Source organism: Pipistrellus hanaki (genome assembly GCF_964339955.1).
Source record: "Pipistrellus hanaki genome assembly, chromosome: 11".
In the NCBI taxonomy this organism is placed as follows: domain Eukaryota; kingdom Metazoa; phylum Chordata; class Mammalia; order Chiroptera; family Vespertilionidae; genus Pipistrellus; species Pipistrellus hanaki.
The window spans coordinates 63,448,153-63,469,151 of NC_140513.1; positions in this window are offsets into that span (position 1 = coordinate 63,448,153).

Genomic DNA, 20,999 nt, shown 5'->3' on the forward strand with positions numbered 1-20,999 from the left:
TTTGCTTAAAGCCATCTAAGAACATTTCAATTTAATTGACAAGTATGGCAAATCTGACACTTCATTGGGTTGGGATTTGAATAATTTGCTATCTTTGGTTCCCCCAACAAATAATATGTGGTGTATAGATGTATAGATAATAAATTTATTGGAAGAATAATGAAAATGGGTGTCTGCTTAAGAAAGACATTGTAGATGATAACTATGGATGTTAACCTATAGATTTGTACAGGTTTTCCTGTAGCAAAGAAGACAGGAAGTCTTCAAAACATTGGATTAACCAACATTGAAAAATAAAGGTGAAAAGGTAAAGTACCACTCTCTATTGTGCCTTTGGAACCTGAGGTGAAGGCAGAAAAATATAAAGTGAATTTATAGCATCTAAATGCCCCTTTTAAGTGAACGTCAGGGGTGTCTGAAGCTAAGAATCAAGCTGAGGACTCTTACTGGTGTGGTCAGCAACAAATGGTGCAAAATGCAGAAGGCATTGAACATTCCCAAGGTTCTAAGGCAGAGTCAGGTTGGGAGTCTGGACATGACTGCGGATGAGAAACGAAGAGGATGTAGCTCTAAGCACAGTTCAGGGGAGAATGAGGAAGGCGCCAGGCATCTGCCAATGAGAGAAACAGCACCGCAGTTTCCTAACCTGCCCTGAGTGGCTGTGGAGTCGGTAAAGGGTGGCCATCACCAGCTGGATCACGGACTAGCTCGTGGCCAGGCTGTGGAATTTGAACTTTTATTGGATGACTATGGGGAGATCTTGAAGGATTTTCAGCTGGGGAGCGACATGATGAGATGGTGTTTTATAAAGGTCACGCTGGCAGCTGTGCAGAGTGTGTACCTGAGAATGGCAATAAACTTGGAGAACAGAGTTTAGTCTTTCCCAGAATAATTACATTAAACCTTCTTTGATAAACAAGAACACAAGTACCCAACATCCAGATCCATATATTAAACTGAATTAAAAAAAACAAACACAAGTATTTTTGCTACAGAAATCAAATCAACAAGCCTCTTCATATAAGCAATTTCGTTGTGTATTTGAAACCGGGAATGCATATAATATGCTTGTTCTATCTGTTTCTTGTCCTAACGCTAGCTCTGATTTACAATTTTCTTTAGATTGGATGCAAAATTAAGATTTTCAAAGGTATTTGAAGTACTTTTAAGAGATTTGTTCCACAGATGTTCAAGCTCATTGAAATATGTTTAAGGACTTCAAAGTGACAATGATTCCAAAACCTGCCTGAATAAAGCACTCCTTCAATCTTATATCACTTCTCTCACACCAACAGAAAAAATCCATTATTTACTTTGCCTATTATTTCAGTACTTGTGCTGGGGTTCACAAAATGCTATTTTGGAAATGAATCTGCTGTAATTTCTTAAAAGAAAATGAGATATTTATCTCCCTTTCAAATATGTGTTTCTCAGTTGCTCTTAGGGAGCTGTATGTTTAAATATATCAGCAACAATATGGATGGACCATGAGAACCTCAGGTTCAGCAAAATGTCAGAAAAAGCTAAAAACGAGATGGTTTCACTCATATCCTATATATTAAAAGGATAAAATGCAAATTGACCAAACGGCAGAATGACTGGAATGCCTGTGGACCTTCTCCCTGGCTGGCCCTACTCCCGAGCAGGCACCTGTAGACCATCATCCTGGCCAGCCCACCCCTGAGGGCACTCATTGGGCAGATGGGCTGGACCCCACCAGTGCACGAGTTTGTGCACTGGGCCTCTAGTGTGGGATATAAAAGGAAACGCATAGACACAGACAACAGCATGGTGGTTACCAGAGGAAAGGGCGGGGGAGGCAGTACAGGGAAAAGGGGACCAGACTAATGGTGACAGAAGAGGATATGACTTTGGGTGGAGGGCACACGATGCAATATACAGATCATGTATCATAGAACACTTGAATCCTATATAATCTTATTAACCAATGTCACCCCAGTACATTTAATACAATAATAAAATTAAATGAGGATTTACTATAGAAAAAAGTGCTCAGTCACACTGCAGAATGATAACATGGGGACTAAATTAACTGGCTAAAAGTGTTTATTTTTTTTTATCTCTATGGCTGACAAATAGTAACATTTTCCCAAAATTTTGCAGCAGAATAAGCATAGGTCTACGTCAATAAATCTTAACCACAAAATGTATTATATTCATCTCTTCTTCAAGCATTTAGGAAAATGTGATATTGTGACGTGTCTCACTTTGACAAGAATTCATTATCCTTGTGCTTTCTTCTGTAAAAAATAGATTCTAAGGTTAATATTTTATTCTTTTTAAAAAAATAATTATGTTTCTAAACAAAACAACCAAAAACGTTCAGCCTCATTTAAGAAAAAATAGCTCAGGCCCAGGCAGCTTGGTTCAGCGGTTGGACATAGACCTATGGACAAGGAGGTCAGGGTTTGATTCCTGGCCAGGGCACATGCCAGTGTTTTCTTGGGCTTTATGTCCAGTGGGGGCCACGAAGGAGGCAGCCAATCAATGATACTGTTTCATCATTAATGCTAGCTTTCTCCCTGCCTCTCCCTTCACCTCTGAAATCAATAAAAATATAAAGAAAATAGCTCAGTTTGAATTAAGCTTTATTACACTGCACATAAAATAAATCCAGGATAAATGCACATGAGATGAATTTGACATTACAAACTAAGATATTATACACAGAAGCAATATTTTTACCTCTTACTTTTAACCTTCAATTTAACCATCAGCAACCTCCTTGTATGCAGTACAAAGAAGAATGAACCTCATGTTCTAAGCAAAGAATTAGAATTGCAGCCATACATTTTCCAAAGGATCAATATGTGAATTTGTTGTGGGTGTTGTTAAAGAGGTAGTGAGTCTTTGGCTGAATGTAGTGTTAAATAAAGCCATGGTTTGCTAATTAGTACCGCCTCTGGCAGATAAAGCAATAGTTGTCCACTTTGAAAAATTTCTAAAAAATTTTCACATTTACAAAACTCAATTCACTCTTCAATTGAAGTCTGGAGTAAATTGAAACTATCTCATTTTAAAATCCAATTTGAGTAGTTAAACTTCCTTTTTCCAAAAAGAGCTTTTCAGTATATTATCCCATTAACTGATAAAAGCCTTGGTAGGTTAATAAAACAATTGAAACTTAATGAAAAGCTATGAGCAGCTTCTCTAGTGAAACAGAATATTTTGTTTCCAACGGTGTTCTACTAATATAATGATTAACATAAATGAATAGGAAATTTTAAAAAACACTTAAAAATAAATATGCACCATTTTAGACCTCCAATTAAATTTAATATATAATAATAAAGTAATATAATATTTATCTCATTTTAGTCTTGGATATGGAATTCTAAATAAGCATATCTTATATTAAGACACATTTTTGAACTGAAATTTAAAATTGTGAAATCATTTGTGGTCATCTAAGTAATAAATAAATAAATACCAAATTTTTGGATCTGAGATGGAATATACTGATTTTTTTTTATGTTGCCTCAAGGTATTCCAGGGAAATGCCTTTGAAGATGAATTCTGCTTTCCTAGACCTTATAGTTATTGTGAATAAAAAAAGATACCTTTTTTAAAAAAATTATATGATAACTATTAATTATAAAATGATAAGTCAAAATACAACAAGAATGTTTAATGTTGAAAATAAAATATTCTTTGTTATCTCTCTTGGATTTCACTGGTGATCTTTTACCACTAAAAGTCAAAGACTTCCAAGATTTTTCAGACATAGATAACGTGAGATCAGACACTTTCTCTCTAAATGGTGGGCAATGCGGAGAGCACAGCCTAGGACCTGGTTGTGCTAAGTATGAATATATTTCACAGATCCTCCTTAAAAATACAATTACATGCAGGCCCTCCAGCTACATGGAGAATGGACCAGAAAAATTATGCTATTATTTTTCCAACTAGAAGAGATAATTATGATTGCTTTTGGAAGGTGTATAGCCTTCTTATTTCTCTTCTACTGCTTAGTTTTGTACAATTTCACCATTTTTTAAAATGGAAAAAAACAAAACTTAAATAGCACTTAATGGGTGATACCATGCATCATTTTAAGTCCCTCTTCAGTCCTGAGCCGATGAGCTGCTAGAGATGCTGCTTCTGACAGACTTAGTTATTTTAAACTGTCCATGTGATACACCCTTGAGGTTATTATGCTAAGCAAAATAATCCAGTCAGAGAAAGACAAATACCATCTGATATCACTTGTATGTGGAATCTAATGAACAGAATGAACTGATGAACCAAATAGAACCAGAGGCCTGGATACATGGAACAGACTGACAGCTGTCAGAGGAGGAGGGGGACAGGATAAAGAAGGTGAAGGGACTAGCCAGAGAACATGTATGTATAGCCCATGGACACAGACAACAGTGGGGTGAAGGTGGGGTGGGGAGTTGGGAGCTGAGTAGAGGAGGGCAAAGGACAAAAATGGGGGTCATCTATAATAGGGTCAACAACAAAACAAAAAGAAATAAAACATCCTTCTCCAAAGATACAAACCCTCCAGAGAGCAGTTCATATCCAATGAGTGACCACAGTGTAGAGTGAACGGGCTCAGCCCCATGACTCCAGAAGGGGAATTATGGAGTCAGACGCACTACCATTGCACCACGAGGTCCTTAGAAGGGGAATTATGAATAAGATCTGGCGAGGACTGTGTTACAACAGCATCACAGTTCAATACCTAGCTTTGCCCAGTATTGCTTCCTTCATGTCTCACAGGTCTCAGCATACATCCTGCATGTGAATCTTCCTTTTCACCCCAGAGAACTGTGACCCACACCAAATGATGTCAGACCTGGTCTGGGTAAGCAAACTCTAAAATAGAATTATGGGATTGCATCATTCACCAGCTCATAAAAAATAAGAACAACTCTATGGGTAAAAGATGCCACCTTGAATGTCTTTGGCATCCTGTGACAGGTCATTATCTCGAGTGAATGACAAATGCCATGTGGTTTAAATTTTAGTTTTAATCCCATAATACCTGGTATATAATTTACAAATACATGAGGAAAAATAATACTCTTTGTACATACAAATAACTCTGTTCTTTTCATTGTTTCTTATCCTTCATAATGCTATAATATTTTCTTTTTAATTATTATTTTTGCTTGAATAACCATCTGTAGCCAAAAGTCATTGTTATAACAGATTATTTTTATCCTTCGCTTTTTCTTTGCCTGAGAATGTCCTCATTTTTGCTTAATTTTTAAATGAATTTTGGTGGATATAGAATTCATAGTTGATAGTTCTTGTTCTGCAGAGTTTGAAAAACACTGTCTAGCCTCCGTCTGGCCTCCAGAAGAGAAACCCACAGTTACTGGAATGGATATTCCCCTCCAATCAATGCATTGTTTCTCCTTACTTCAATGTTTTCTTTTAAGAGGCTGTCACCTTGTTTATTTATTTATTTTTAAAATATGTTTTATTGATTTTTTACAGAAAGGAAGGGAAAGGGATAGAGAGTTAGAAACATAGATGGGAGAGAATTATCCATCAGCTGCCTCTTGCACACCCCCTACTGGGGATGTGCCCGCCACCAAGGTACACATCCTTGACCTGAATCAAACCTGGGACTTTTCAGTCTGCAGGCCTACGCTCTATCCACTGAGTCAAACTGGTTTCGGTTGTCACCTTGTTTATGTTTAGCAGACAGTTATGGCCTACCTTCTTGAACTGCATTTCTAATTTCGGTTTAATTATGGAGCCTTTGGCGTGTCAGTTTGGACCCTGTGATATCTGTTGCTGTGGGGGCTCCCACCGTCTTTGCTGTGCAGCCCACAGGAGTCTAAGGTGTTTCCACAGCGGAGTTATCAGGTGTCTCTTGCTGGTGGATGGCAATCTCATGCCTCAGGGCCAAAGAGACTCCCAGGCATGGATGCTTGTTTTGGTCGGTCCATCCTATGCATCCTACTGTTTCTGGGCGTGAAAGAGAAACCTCAGGCTCACTGGGACAAGGAGGTTCTCTGGGCCAAGCCAATTGGTGTGGCTGAATGCTTCTTGCCTGTCCTCCCAATCTTCCTCTTTGTTTTGCAGTAGGAAAGGGAAATCTCAGGCTTGGTGTGAAAGAGAGTGTTTCAGGCCATCTCTCCCAACAGATTCTCTCTTTTTTTTAAAATATATTTTATTGATGTTTTACAGAGAAGAAGGGAGAGAGACAGAAAGTTAGAAACATCGATGAGAGAGAAATTGATATCAATCAGCTGCCTCCTGTACACCTCCCACTGGGGATGTGCCTGCAACCAAGTGCATGCCCTTGAGTGGAATTTAAACTGGGACTCTTCAGTCCACAGGCCGACTCTCTATCCACTGAGCCAAACCGGTTAGGGCCCAAATGATTCTTTTTTCCGTTGCTATCAGCTTGCTTAATGTTGTCAGAGGGAATCATGTTCCATCCAGAGGAGAATGAGTCTCTCTGAATTGCCGTTTTGTTTTCTAACCTTATTTTTAGTTTTAAATCATTGCAGTTGTCCCCATTTCCCCCCAGTTTGCCAACTTCCCCCACTTAGACTCCTTCCCTCTGGTCATCACCACAGTGCTGTGGTATCTATGGGTTATGCATATGTATTCTTTGGTTAATCCCTTCACCTTCTTTCTTCCAGTATCCCCTCCACCTCCCCTCTGACAGCTCTCAGTCTGTTCCACATATCCATGCTTTTGTTTCCATTTTATTTGTCAGTTTACTTTGTTCAGTATATTCACATATAAGTGAGATCACATGGTATTTGTCTTTCACCAACTGCTTTACTTAACTTTAGCATAATAATCTTGGGGTCTATCCATGCACACAAAAGGTAAGAGTTCCTTCTTTTTAAAGGCCACATAGTATTCTATTGTGTAAATATACCTTAGCTTTTTTATCCACTCATCTATTGATGGGCACATGAGTTGTTTTCAGATTTTATATACTGTAAATATAAATATAGGGGTGCATATATTCTTTTGAATTGGTGTTTTAGGATTCTCAGGATATATCCCCAGAAGTGGGATTGCTAAGTCAAAAGGCAGTTCATTTTTAATTTTTTTAACCTAAATTCATACTACTTTCCACAGTGGCTGCACCAGTCTGCATTCCCACCAGCAGTGCATGCTCTAAGGTTCCCTTGTCTTCACATCCTCAGCAGCACTTATTGTTTGTTGATTTATTGATGGGTGAGTTGCCTTTTGTTTCATGTTAAGAATCAGGAAACACCAGAGCTATAATAGATAACCTTCTTACATTGGTGGGAGTATGCCAGAAGCCCTACTGCTCTGTTATTCCTCGATCCTGGGGTCCAAATTCAATTCTTCTTCCTACCATCTTTTTCACTGGTTCATTCCTGTATAGTTTCCAGGAATTACAATTGTGTTTATAAGATGATAGGAGTGCGGAGGAGCAGGGAGAAACAGCTCTACAACACCCTGTACAGACTAACATTCCTCCATTGATGGTCAATGAAAGAGAATATTTTGCTTAGAACAACAAAGGAGTGTTTGCTTGCCTGGAGGAAGATAGTGAAAACACTAAATATATAATAAGGTGGTTTCCTCATGGGTGCCTCTTTTTTTAAAATATATTTTTATTTATTTCAGAGAGGAAGGGAGAGGGGAGAAAGAGATAGGAACATCCATGATGAGAGAGAATCCTTGATTGGCTGCCTCCTGCATGCCCCTTACTGGGGGTCAATCCTGCAATCCTGGCATGAGCCCTTGACCTGAATCGAACCCAAGACCCTTCAGTCTGCAGTCTGATGTTCTATCCACTGAGACAAACCAGCTAGGACATGGGTACCTCTTATATAAAATAAAGTATCTATCTCATCAGAAGATTGGACTTTGTGTGGTAGACACTCAATGCAATAAACAGGGCATGTATCATAGAAATGCACATCTGGACGCTAAATAATCTCATTCACCAATGTCATCCCATTTAATAAAAAACCATGACAAAAAAATAAGTATATCAGTTTTATGCAGAAAGTTATGTTATACCAAAATGCTTTACAAAATACTTCCTCATGCCATCCTCAGAGATGCTTAGAAATATAGGCAAATGTCAGAGTCCAAGTGCCTGCACCTAAAATATGCAAAACACTTGCATTTCAAAGTTAGGCTAATATTTAAAATTATTTCCAATGTAAGTTTCTACAGTCTAAGCCTTAAATGTTTCCAAGTCTATCTCTAGAGTTTGCCCAAAGACAGGGTTGACCATTGTCAATGTCTCATAGTAGTAGGTCCATCTGTCTTGCCTCATCCCAGTGACAAGGATAAACTAAACTGCACATGAATATGCAGCCATATAAATTTGTCCCTGGTAACAGGGAGGAAAAACTGGAAAACCTCTGGCCCTAGGAAAGACTGGGAAATAAGGAATATGGGAGCCAGATCACAGAAGACAGAGGATTAAAGGAAATCTGAGTTTGTGTCAAAATAAATATTGCTATATCTTTGCTTTAAATGTTTCTTGTTTGAGTACTATGCCTATTAATGCGTCAAATGAAAAATGCACAATTGCTAATCTTAAGCTAAGGTTGGACTAATAAGTAGAATAGTTAAAAAATGGATCAGAAAATGTAGCATGAAAACAGGACTTAGATCTTGACATTTGCTATTTAGCTTCTGCATTCAGTTTTTCCTGCCACCAGCTGGCTGACAGTAGTCCCATTTATATCCCAAACAAGTGAGAGTATAAAATTCAACCAGACTTCATCGAACAATGTCCTGCATATGCCTATGAAACAGAGAGACAGGCGAGTTTCTTTAACACCATCTTTAGGCAACTTTGAGAAATTAGAGAGCAAAGGAGGAGGATATATCCTTCCTGGAAGCTTGGCAAGTAATAGGCACTCCATCTGCCTGGAATGGTTTCTAGAATGCCTCTGCCAGTGAATGGTCAAGGAAACCTTGGAGTGGATTCCAGTTTGCTGGTTTCTGGCTCTTCAGCAGAACACCAGATGAGGCAGGACTCAAATTTTAGATGGCTGCTGAGCCAACCATTCTGAGGCTTCTCCAGAACCTCGCTGGAGAAACACCACCTGCTCTCGTCTGGCTGGCCTTGAAAGCTTGTCATGTCTCTGCCTCCCTCTTTGTCAGATGCATTGACATTTTCCTCTAAGTCATGGCAGGAGGCTGTGTGTGCTAAGGAGTGACACACGCACAACTATCATATAGAAGTTAGTCTGCATTCCTTTCTTTTTGAAATAGTTCCTGATGCAGACGCCAACATTCATGTTGAACGTTCAATGTGTCTTGGTATTCCTGTCATGTGAAGCGCTTCCCTGAAGCCAGTCTTTCTCTAATGTTCCCAAGTCCCCAGGTCCCCTACGGGACAGGAGTCAGAAGGCTTGGAATTCAGTGCCGGGGGCCAGCAGCCTGAGATGGCACACACCACCGGCTCACTCACCCGAGGCCAGCTGGCAGCGCGAGCTGCAGGGACAGATGCATCTTATAAATGGACATCTGCGGGCAGGCTGCACTCCGGGCCTGCCAGGCTGGCATGGAGTCAGAGGGACCGTTTTTCTTCCTCGATGAAAGCACAGCCTAACCAAAGATGCAGTACCCAGTTGGCAGAGAAAAGACAGAACATGCCAAAAGCCAAGATATTAAATGGACTGAAGTTGAAATCTCTCAACGCGTGACTTGAACAGGGAAGATTCCGATTAGCATAGTGATTTTGGCTTTTCTTTCCTTCAACTATGGGATCAAAGCAATAATGAGCTACAGAACTAAATGCCACCTTTATTGTTTCGTGCAGTTCCCAAAGGAGCAACATTATATGTGTGTACTCACATATATTGCACATGTGTGTTCACATACATTACATGGATATATGCATAATAATATGTACATATGCACACATGTACTTATGTATATACATATACACATTAATGTGCATGTAGGGACAGATTATATCTCAAATTTGAAAGAGCAAATTCTGGTTTGTTTAAATTCTTAAACTTTCACCATGCCTGGACAATAATGGGGGGTGGATAATGTTGTGAGCTGGAACCCTTAGAAGCCTCCCTCCAGGGCAGATTGGTTATGTTCTATGAGAGATTCGTCTTCTAGAACAAGTTGACAAGAAGACAACGGCCCTGGTGTGAAGCCTAAGTCCAGTGTTTGCACAGAACCCGGCTCTGTCAGTTTGCTGAGGTGACACATGTCACACTCACAGCATCCTGTGATGCACTAGGCATAGAAGGCAGCGGCTTAAACAAAGGCACTCTGAGTCCCTTCCGGCAGCATTTCACATAGGTTTTTTACAATCATGACTGTGTGTGTGTGTGTGTGTGTGTGTGTGTGTGTGTGTGTGTGTGTAGTGAATGCCAGTAGTGAGGCTATGGTATGCCATATCCCCCCTACTTTATCTGATCAAGAATATGCCACAGAACATGTAGCAAGTGCTGTCCTGATCAATAGATGATGAAGTGGGTCATATCATAGCATGATGTTTAAAAAGGAAACATGTCTCCTGACCCTGTCTTATAGGAACTGGTGTTTGAGTACAGACAGCAGGAGGAAGGAGCAGTGAGGGACGGGTAGGGGCAGATATGGAGATGTTCATGGAGCTGTGTGCCACTGCAGCATAAGGAACAAGCTAACACCCATTTGACCTATTTTGCTAGGCTTTTAGTGCTTCCCTGTGAAGCACGGCTCCATTTTAGGACAATGATGCCTCCAGAGAATGTTATCGCCTTAGCATCCAGGAACTCCAGCACAGCAGTGCAGTGCATGGTGCAAGCTGGTAGCATCTAAGCTCTGGCGTCTGTGCTCACCCAGCGCTTGAACACCCAGGATGGTGCCTTGGACCCAGGGGCAGTGATTCCTGGCAGACTTTTCTGTCCTCAGCAGGAGCCTTAATGAATTAAAGAAAGAAGAGCAATGGCAGCAAGGTGCTGTGATGGTACCTAGCAGCACACAGAGCCTGGTGAGATGCACCAGTGCTCTGCAAAGCCAGTGGGTGTCTTCCCTGGAGTAATGCAAGCACACACACTCCCAGCATCTATACTAATAAAAGGGTAATATGCTAATTAGACCAGGCATCTTCTGGACAAAGCCACAGTGGCAGGGGCTGAGGCAGAGGTGGTTAGGGGCAATCAGGCTGGCAGAGGAGCAGTAAGCGACATCAGGCTGGCAGGCAGAGATGGTTAGGGGCAATCACACAGGCAGGCAAGCTAGTGGTTGGGAGCCAGCACTCCCAGATTGTGAGAGGGATGTCCGACTGCTGGGGGATGTCCGACTGCCTAAACCAACAATCCGTCATCCCTTGAGGGGTTCTAGATTGGAGAGGGTATAGGCCAGGCTGAGAAACTCCCCTCCCCCTGTGCATGAATTTCATGTACCGGGCCTCTAGTCCTGTGATAATAGGTGTAGAATAGAAACAAAGACCTTCTGATGCCCTTGTGGCAGCATTTCACAAGGGTTTCTGCAAGCATGTGTGTGTGTGTGTGTGTGTGTGTGTGTGTGTGTGTGTGGTGAAATGGTATACCTTCCTGGCTGCGGTTGGTGACACTGGGCAGAGATAATGCTACCACCACAGGGTCAGTGACCACAGGAGGGGGTGCTGCTTGTCGTAGCAGCAGCAGCAGCAGCAGCAGCAGCAGCAGCAGCAGCAGTCCACAGCTGATGTTGCAAGTGCAATGAGCACTGGTGCCCAGCAAAGTGGCTCTTGTCCACTAAGATAAACTGTGTGAGATGTAAGCTGCCTCCCAGGAGCCCTCTGACTACTTGGGCTGTTTGTGGTATGGGGTTTAGCTCAGAAATAGGACCATAATTTAATTCATCCAACTCAAAGGGACTATTTTTCATCAGTAAAAGTGCACTTTATTGTTTGTTTGTTTCATTAATCCTCACCCCAGGATATTTTTCCATTGATTTTTTTTGGGGGGGGGGGCGGGTTGGAGTGGGAGAGAGAGAGAAAGACAGAAAGACATCCATGTGAGAGAAACACATTGATTGGCTGCCTCCTCCATAAGCCCTGACCAGGGCTCAGCTGGGGAACATGCCTTTGACTGGAACTGATCCTGGGACCCTTTGATCCACAGGCTGACCATCTAGGCACTGAATCTAATCAGCTAGGGCAAACTGCAACCATGTGATATTAATAGTGCGACTAATATGGAAACTGTGAGTATAATAAAAAAAAAACCACTATAAAATATATCTAGCATATTAATATATAAGTGGTTTGATACAGAACTCTAAACAACTGAAAAATCAAAGAAGATAAAGCTGAATTACGATAGCTCTGTCTGAAAGATGCATATTATGCATCTAAGGAAGGATATTCCTTCAGAGAAGTAATATTTGAGAGAACAAAGAATACAAAAGCTTTCTTATTTTAAAAGTATGTACAGCCCAGCCGGTGTGACTCAGTGATTGAGTGTTGATTTATGAACCAAGAGGTCACTAGTTCAATTTCAGTCAGGGCACATGCCAAGATTTGGGACTCCATCCCCAGTAGGAGGTGTGTAGGAGGCAGCAGATCAATGATTCCATCTCTCTATCCCTCTTTCTTCCTCTCTCTCTAAAATCAATTTAAAACATATTTAAAATCTTTTTTTTAAGTGTGTGCCTATTTTTAAAACCTTTAATGTTTGGAATATATTTGGAATATGAAAGTACAGATGTGTCATGCATTCAAGAAATAGTCAAGCATTAATTTAGAGCTTAGTGTATCAGAAGCTATGTCCCTCTCCCAGAGGAGAAGCTGTTGAGGAGAACATAGTCCACGCATGGCAGAAACTCAAGGGAGAGGGAAGGGAGAAGGAGGCATTGACAAGGGGCAGTGAGATGTTCTGGTAGTTTTCCTGGTAGATACAGGTACAGATTACTCTGACAATGCAGAAGGAGGAAGCGTAATCTCACCAAGGCTGCGAGGAAAGAGAGATAGCGGAGAAAGGTCTCATTAATACTGAGTTCTGAAAGGGTAATTAGAAATCTTGCCAGGGAGATCGTGAATGTTAAGTAGGCCAAGCAGTGGGAATGCTGCATAAAAGGCATAATTTGTCAAAGGGCACAAGACATTCAGGGAATCCTAAAGAGATAAGTAAGAACAGAACACGGGCTGTGTCCAAAAGAGACAGAAGTAGAAGCATAGACATCACCCTGCAGTAAGTGAGAAGTAGGATAAATTTGAAGTTGTGTTTACATGGAAGCAGAGAAACCGATTAAGGGATTACTGTAAAATATTAGGCCTGAAGCAAGGATGTGTGAAGGAAACAGGATCCAGATATATCCATGAAGTAGAAGATGTAGGTGGTATGACTGATGAGTGGTTTAGGGACAATGAGGATGGTGCTATGACGACAGCCAACATTTAGCTGGATCCTGGTATAACTTCCTTAACAAAGTGTAATCTTTTAGGAAGAACACACTTGATAGAGCTGAGTTCAGTTTTGGATACAATGTTTGACATGTATTGATTCATTGCTCCTGGGTACATGGATTAAAAATCGGTTCAAAAGAAAAATTGAGGTCTGTAATTCAAGAAGGCGATGAGCCCAGGAAAAGTGGGTTTTGAAATCATCTTGAATATGCACACATGTCAGTCACTGAAGACTTAAGGAGAGATGAGGTTATCCAAGGAAAGTGTGGCATGCAGAAGGGAGTTCTTTCATGATTCTGAGCCCTCCTCCTGCTATTGAATGCTGCTTCCTTCCCAGTTGGGTTTGAAGAATCCTGTCCTCCTGCTCATGGCCACATGCTCACCTGTGCAGTGATGGGTTTAGGAAGAGCGTGTGATTAATTTCTAATCAATGAGAAGGAATAAGAATATGTGTGTGCTTGGGTGACACAGGAAGGATCACTGCTGGTTATTGGAATGATGTCTTCACTGCAAAGAAACAGAAAGGAAGAGATGAAGGTGAAATAAGACATCTTCAAATTCTTCCCAAGAAATACATATTTCAAGTGTATTTCAGGGACATACATCGAATTAGTAGTTTCAGATGTTTTTTAAGTTTTGTGTACAGGTGTTACAAGTCTACACTGAGTGGCCAGGTTAATGGGATCTCCAAATGCATAATAATCTGGCCACTCAGTGTATGTATGTGTATACACACACACACACACACACACACACACACACACACATATTAGAATATTAGAGATTAGAGGCCTGGTGCATAAATTCGTGCATGGGTGGGGTCTGGCCAGCCTGGCCATGGGGAGGGAACATGGACAGTTGGCTGGCTTGCCTGCTGGTTGAACTCCTGGTTGAGGGGACAATTTGCATGTTAGCCTTTTATTATATAGGATATACACTGAGTGGTCAGATAATTATGTATTCAGAGATCATAATAATCTGGCCACTCAGTGTATATGTAAGGGGGCAGATATTCATGCTCCTAACTTATATATTTTTTCAGGAAATATTATAATACTCATGCTATATCCTTTATACCAGGCATGGGGTAGGTGATATAAAAAATTAATAAACAGCCCAAACCAGTTTGGCTCAGTGGATAGAGCACTGGCCTGCAGACTGAAGGGTCCCAGGTTTGATTCTGGTCAAGGGCATGTACCTTAGTTGCAGGCACATCCCCAGTAGGGAGTGTGCAAGAGGCAGCTGATCGATGATTCTCTCTCATTGATGTTTCTATCTATCCTTCTCTCTTCCTCTCTGTAAAAAATCAATAAAATATATTTTTAAAAATTAATAAACATATTATTTGTCTTCCCTAATCCTATATAATAAAGAGGTAATATGAAAATTGACCATCACACCCTCACACAAAATGGCCACCACAAGATGGACAGCAGGGGAGGGCAGTCAGGGGTGACCAGGCCAGCAGGAGAGGGCAGTTGGGGGTGGGTAGCACCAGGCCTGCAGGGGAGGGCATTTGGGGGTGACCAGGCCTATAGGGGAGGGAAGTTGGGAGGGACCAGGCCTATAGGGGAGAGCAGTTGGGGGCAACCAGGCTGGCAGGGGAGAGCATTTAGGAGTGACCGGGCCAGCAGGGGAGGCAGAGCAAATTGTTCTCAAATGGCTCAGGCAGCAGTTTTCATCATAAAACACTGACAATCTGTGGTTGAAATGTTAGGATATTGGATATTATTTTGTTTTTTCACTCCTCTTGCTATTACTGACATAATACCAGCCTGATTATTGACAAAACAATCCTAATAAGAGTCTTTTGGTTGTTTTTGTTTGTTTGTTTGTTTTTTGCTTGTTTTGTTTTGGGGGAAAGCCTTATGGTTTATCAAAGTTTAAAGGCAGTGAGGACGAGTTTCAAAAACTAGAAAGCAGGGGGAGAGGGATGAATAAAAAAATGAATATATAGCAAAGATTGAAGGCAAGGGAAACTGGACTGTCATGTCTGTTTTAATACTTTTGCAGTTTGATACCTGGATCTCTTCCCTGTGACACTCTGCCGCCCTGCTCTGCCATTAGCTGTCAGCTTACAGAATTGGCAGTGGGAATAAAGAAGTAGCAGAAATAGCCGCATGAGAATGTTCAGGCTTCCTAGCGGAGGTGACATAGGATTTAAAAGTGTAGACAGAAGTCATCATTTACCAGTTTGACAAAGAGGAAGCAGAGAAACAGTGAGGAGCATGGTATCCTGGGAAAAGTCCCAGAATCACAAGGCCAAGGACACAGGCCCACTGAACTACAACCCCATGCCTCTGAGGACAGAGGCATGCTGGGAAAGGAGTCATTTCCTGGTCCCAGTCAGGTTTAAGGTGTGACTTAACATGTATTGGCCTAGACAGCCAGTGAGGAGATCCATTCCAGGGGTAATCTGAAACCAGTGGCAAAGTGGGGCTAGAGATTAGAGGGAAGAGAAATAGCATGTGACCATCCGTGTTCACTGAGAGGTTTGCACATACTTTTTCTGATGCTTAAAAGTGTCTTCTGAATCTTCCAACACAGTTTAACATCATTATAAAGCTCATGAATTCTTTAGTCCTGAATCCACTTTGGAGCTGGTTTGCTTGGGTTCAAAGTTTAACATTAGCATTTATCAGTTACATGACATTAAGTAATTTGTTTAAGTGCAGGGAAATTGCATACTTACTTAAATAATTGTTTTAAAGATTATCTTATCTAATACTTAAAACTAGAATATTGTTGGCAATGAATACCTGCTATTGCCCAGGCCAGTTTGGCTCAGTGGATAGAGCATAAGCTTGTGGATCAAAGGGTCCCAGATTTGATTCCAGTCAAGGGCATGTACCTCAGTTGCAGGCTCCTCCCAAGGCTAGGCCCTGGTAGAGACTAGTGCAAGAGGCAACCAATCAATGTGTTTCTCTCACATGGATGTTTCTCTGTCTTTCCATCTCTCTTCCATTTGCCCTAAAATCAATGGAAAAATATCCTCAGGTGAGGAGGATTAACAAACAAACCAAATAACTTGTTATTGACTGTTTCTGACAGTTTCTCGAAGTGTATTTTCCAGATCAGGAACATCAGCATCCCATGTGACTTTTAGAAATGAAAGTCCTTAGGCCTGCTCTATAGCTTTTGAATCAAAACCCACAGGGTGGGAAGAGTGGCAGTCTGAGTTCTAACATGCTTCAATAATCCCTAATGTTTGAGAACCACTCCCTTAGAGCACCTTAAAGTTATAATTAGGTAGGTCCCAGGTTTTTTGGGGGGAGAGGACATTAAATAGCTTGATTCTGTAATGTTTTTTCAAGTGCTACTTTTCTTCTAGTTATTGCCTTTTTGTCTCTGAACATAATCTGCATGCATGCAGGTGACTTTGGGGGATAAACTTGTCAAGATCTAGTTTTAATTATGTGTATCAGTCTACTATTGTTATTTATATGATAAATGGATGCTATCCCATTAGATGCTACTTTAATGTTATGTAGGCATTCAACTTTCCTGTGGGTAGTTGCATGTATTTTCAGTCACACCTCACGTAGATGTCTCTGTCCCATGCTTGCCATTTATCAGTGTTTAAGCTAATCACCCACTTTGAAAACTAAAGAAATGGTGGTCTAATAAGCAGCTGTAAAATAGATCTCTTACCCTTTGAGGTAGCATGGAGAGACCTGGAGAGTATTATGCTAAGTGAAATAAGCCAGTCAAAGAAAGACAAGTATCACATAATCTCATTCATATCTGGACTCTAATGGATAAAATACAATGATGAACAAAATAGATCCAGAGACATGGAAGCATGAGACAGACTAATGAATCAGAGAGGGAAGGTTGGTGTGGGTGTGTGGGTAGAGAGAGATTAACCAAAGAACTTATACGTATAACCCATGGACACAGACAGTAGTGTGGTGAAAGACTAGGGGAGGTAAGGAGTAGATGAGGGGTGATGGGGACAAAAAAGGTACACCTATAATACTTTCAACAATAACAATAAATTAAAAAAATAAAGAAATATGGCCAATCCTTCTCTCATCTCAAATACAGAAGACTTCCCCATGTCAACTGTATGTCCCTAGCATTTAAAATTCTATTTTCTAAATGTTGAAGAGAAATATTTAGAAACATAGAATTCCAAGCCATGGTAAATGTCATTCAAAATTTAAGAAAAAATGGAATAAGTTTTAGACAAACAAAAGCAGTTTTCCACTTAGAAAATCTTGCTAAAGGAAATAACAAATATTCAGGGGAAATATGAGTTACAAGAGCCAATCCTATACAATAAAAGCCTAATATACTAAGTTTTCGGTCATCCATTCAACCAATCAAAGCATAATCCTAGCTAATAAAGAGGGAATATCACAAATGTGGTGGCACCCCCAGCCAATAAGGAGGGAATATGCTAATTAATTGCCATCACAAAGATGGTGGCACCCACAGCCACAAGATGGCGGTGCCCAGTCCCCTCAGCCCTGCCAGAGTCCTCCAATCCCTTTAGTCCCCCAGTCATCCAGGGCCAGCCTGAGGTGCAGGCAAGCCTCAGATGGTGGCTGCCCAGCTGCCAGGGCATGGCCAGAGGCTCAGGTAACCAGGGCCAACTGAGGCTTGCATTGCTGGCAGTGGCATCAGCAGAGGTGTGATGAGGAGTCACCTTCCCCTGGTTGCCTCCTGCATTGAGGGCTCCCAGACTGTGAGAAGGGGCAGGTTGGATTGAGGGACCCCCCCCCCCCCTCCACTGCATGAATTTTCATGCAACTGGCCTCTAGTATGGTAATAATATGCTAAGGTCGCTCAATAGCTTACTATGATGTGCATTGATCACCAGGGGGCAGACACTCCAAATAGTAGGTTCACTTGCTGCTGGGGTCTAATTGTTAGCCCTCCTGTGGCCCATCTCTTGCTGGCCAACCTCCCATGTTCCTCCCCAGCCCAGATCTTACACCGGTGGAGTCCCTCAGCCTGGCCTGTGCCCTCTCACAATCTGGGACCCCTCGGGAATGTCAGAGAGCCAGTTTTGGCCCCATCCTGTTGTAGTGAACATAGGGGTGAATATATGCTTGCAAATAAATGTCTTCAAATTTTTCAGGTAGATACCCAAGAGATGATTGCTGAGTTTTATGGTAACTCTTAATTTTTTGAGGCACCTCTATACTGTTTTCCCTAGTGGCTATACCAGTTTACATACCCACCAGCTGTGAATGAGGGATCCTTTTACTCCACAACCTCTCCAACACCTGTTACTTTTCTTGCTGATAATAGTTATTCTAACAGGTGTGAGGTGGTATCTCATTGCAGTTTTGATTTTCATTTTCCTAATGGCTAGTGAAGTTGAGCATCTTTTCATATAGTATCTTTTCTTAGGAGAGCAGTCTGTTTAAGTTCTCTGACCATTTTTGAATTGAATTGTCTGTTTCCTTGGTGTTGAGTTATAGGATTTTTAAAATGTATTTTGGATATTAACTCCTTCTCAAAGCTGTTTGCAAATATCTTCCTTCATTCAGTTTGTTGCCTTTTTGGTTTTTTTTTGGTGTAGAAGCTGTGCAGAAGCTTTTTAGTTTGATATAGTTACATTCATTTATATTTGTCTTTACTTCCCTTGCCTTTAGGGTCAAATTCATAAAATTTTCTCTAAGACCAAGGTCCATCAGCTTAGTACCTATGTTTTCTTCTATGTAATTTGTTGTTTCAGATATTATATTTATGTCTTTGACCCATTTTGAATTAATTTTTGTACATGGGGACAAATTGTAATCTAGTTTCATTTTTTTGCATGTGGCTTTCCAATATTTAAAGCACCATTTATTAAAGAGGCTTTCTTTTCCCATTAATAGATGATTGGATAAAGATGTGGTACATATATACAATGGAATACTAATCAGCCATAAGAAAAGGTGAAATACTGACATTTGTGACAACATTGGACCTTGAGGGTATTATACTAATAGAAATAAGTCAGAAAAATCTAATAATCATATTATTTAACTTATCTCTCTATATAAAAGCCTAATAGGCAAATTATCCTCGTGGGAGTTCAACCGGGAGACCTGGACTTGGATCGCTCACTATGATGTGTGTTGACCACAAGGGGGCGGCACAGAATGAAGGAAGGCCCCATCCAGCAGCCAGCTGCCAGGAAAGGGAGGCCCCAGATGGCAGCTGGAAGGCCCCAAGTGGCCCTGATCACCAGCCAGGCCTAGGGACTTTTCCCGTGCACAAATTTTGTGCACAGGGCCTCTTGTATGTTCAATAAAACCTAAAACTGTATATACAGACATCAGTATGGTGGTTACCAGGGAGAAGGGGGTAGTAAAGGGTAAAAGAGGCCAAATACATGGTGACAGAAAAAGATTTGACTTTGGGTGGTGGGCACACAAGGCTAAGTATGGGTCATGTATCATGGAAATGTACTATATTTGAAACCTATATAATCTTATTAACCAATGCCACCCCAATAAATGTAATTGAAGCCGAAACCGGTGTGGCTCAGTGGATAGAGTATTGGTCTGCGGACTAAAAGGTCTCGGGTTTGATTCCTGTCAAGGGCATGTACCTTGTTGTGGGCACATCCCCTGTGGGGGGTGTGCAAGAGGCAGCTGATGTCTCTCTCTCATCGATGTTTCTAACTCTCTATCCCTCTCTCTTCCTCTCTGTAAAAAATCAACAAAATATAATAAATAAATAAATAAATGTAGTTGAAAATAAGAAATAACAGGAAAAAAAGAAAACCTGTTGAACACAAGAAAATATTTATTTAACAAATATTAAATGTTTACTTGATAATAACTAAATGTCAAAATATCTAGATAAAGATAGCAAAAGGTGTAAATGGGAACTATATTTAACATACAAAGATTGACTTAAAAGACTTCTGCAAAGTTTATGAGAGTTATTATTTGGGAAGATAGCGGAATGAGCTTAGGCAAACAGTTAGACTTTATATGCAATATATATTAATTTAAATAACACCTGACAAAAAAAGATCAAAATATTAATTTTGGGTAATCATTTCTCTATGATTCATTAAGCTATTCTCTATACTTTACTTTTTTATTATTAGTACTGACATAAAATTACTAAGTTTATACACAATATAATTGTCAAATAAACACGAACCACATATAAATCAATTTTAGATAATTTATTTTGAATTCTACCATTATTTTATGGTAATAATAATAAGAAATTTCCCCAGATTTGGAAAAGCTTAAGCTCTCAATGGCCACATTCTAAAATCAGTCCTAAGAGGAAAGCTCATTTGCATAATTATGTATGAATATTCTTATCCATCCTTAAGAAAAAGCAATCCAAAAAGTATTTTGCTATTTATTGTTCAGCACACTAGATATCACTATGTTAGGAGTTTGAATTGTGTGGGAATTATTATTTTGGGAGGATACACTTCCAATACAGAAAATCTTGACTATTCAAGATTTATGACTGCATACAACCGCCTTTCTTAAATGGAGAATACAACTGAATATAATCACCTTTTCTAAATGGAGAATTTAGCAAAATCAGGGTGCATTAACAGAAAATTGGAAAGAGAGATTAGGATAGAAAATAAGTACTTGTTATAAATGTGACTATATAATTTATTATACAATTCAAAACGTATTTGTCAGTAAAAGGAAGTGCTTACTAGCAAGGTAACAAGAAAAGAGGCATA